The following is a 1,010-nucleotide window of genomic DNA, read 5'->3' as shown; positions in this document are numbered from 1 at the left end:
TGACCAGCTGGCCAATTTGACTTTCCAAGTTCTTTATAGCCACCTCTTGGCTCTTGTAGTTGTTCTTCATGCGGTTGATGAAAGTCTCAACCAACTCCTCCAAACTCTTCTTGCCACCATCATTTTCACCAACTTGCTCTTGGACTTGTTGAGATAGTCCAGAGCTTTGACCTCGGAAACCTTGATTATTCGTGGTACAAAATTTACTAACATGAGGCCCTCCAATAGCCACACATTCCACTTTGGCTACTGTAGCACCGACCAAATTGGTCGCCTTTATATGATTTTGAATCTCTGCCATTTGTTCGGAGATTTGCTTATTGGAGGCCAAGAGCTTGTCGTAAGCTTCCACTTCAAACGTACTCCTTCGGGTTTGGCGATCATTTTCAGAGTTCATGGCTCTCAGTGCCATCTTTTCTATTAAGTCATACCCCGCTCGTGGGGGAAGAGCATCGAACTCGCCATTTGAAGCCGCATTTAGGCCAAACCTCCAAGAGTATTGTAGACCATCATAAAATATTGCAACCAATTCAGCTTAGGTGAGATTGTGTTGAGGACATTTCCTCAAGAGCTTCTTGAAGCGCTCCCAAGCTTCATAGAGATTTTCTTCAGTGGGTTGCACAAAATTCATGATGTATTTTTTCAATTTCCTCAAAAGGGCTCTTGGGAAGAACCTTGTTGTGAACTTTTCCGCTAAGTCTTCCCAAGTAGTGAAGCTCCCTTGAGATTAAGAATTCAGCCATTCCTCAGCGGTGTCCTTCAAAGAAAATGGAAACAAGCTCAACCGAATTGCATCCGCCAGAACATTGTTCACCCGGTAAGTGTTGCAATTCCGGATGAACCTCTCCATGTGAGCATGTGGATCTTCCAAAGTACCTCCACCATATTGGTTTTGGCTCACCAAGTTGATGAATGTCGGTCTCAACTTAAAGTTTCCCACTCCCTCGGGAAAAACAATGCTCCCGAGATAGTCATAACTCATAGTAGATGAAGTGAGTTCCCAAAGAGAC

At 44.1% G+C, this 1,010-nt stretch overlaps 1 non-coding gene across 1 annotated transcript; it reads left to right on the top strand.

The window, feature by feature from the left end:
• The first annotated feature begins 542 nt into the window (after positions 1-542).
• On the top strand, positions 543-649 carry LOC130721746 (small nucleolar RNA R71). Its single transcript, XR_009013665.1, has one exon. It is a non-coding gene; the product is annotated as a small nucleolar RNA R71 (small nucleolar RNA).
• Positions 650-1,010: the final 361 nt, after the last annotated feature.

This window comes from Lotus japonicus, chromosome 5 (genome assembly GCF_012489685.1).
Source record: "Lotus japonicus ecotype B-129 chromosome 5, LjGifu_v1.2".
NCBI lineage: Eukaryota > Viridiplantae > Streptophyta > Magnoliopsida > Fabales > Fabaceae > Lotus > Lotus japonicus.
Note: the sequence above shows the minus strand (reverse complement) of the source record. Positions and strands in the feature narration are given on the sequence as shown.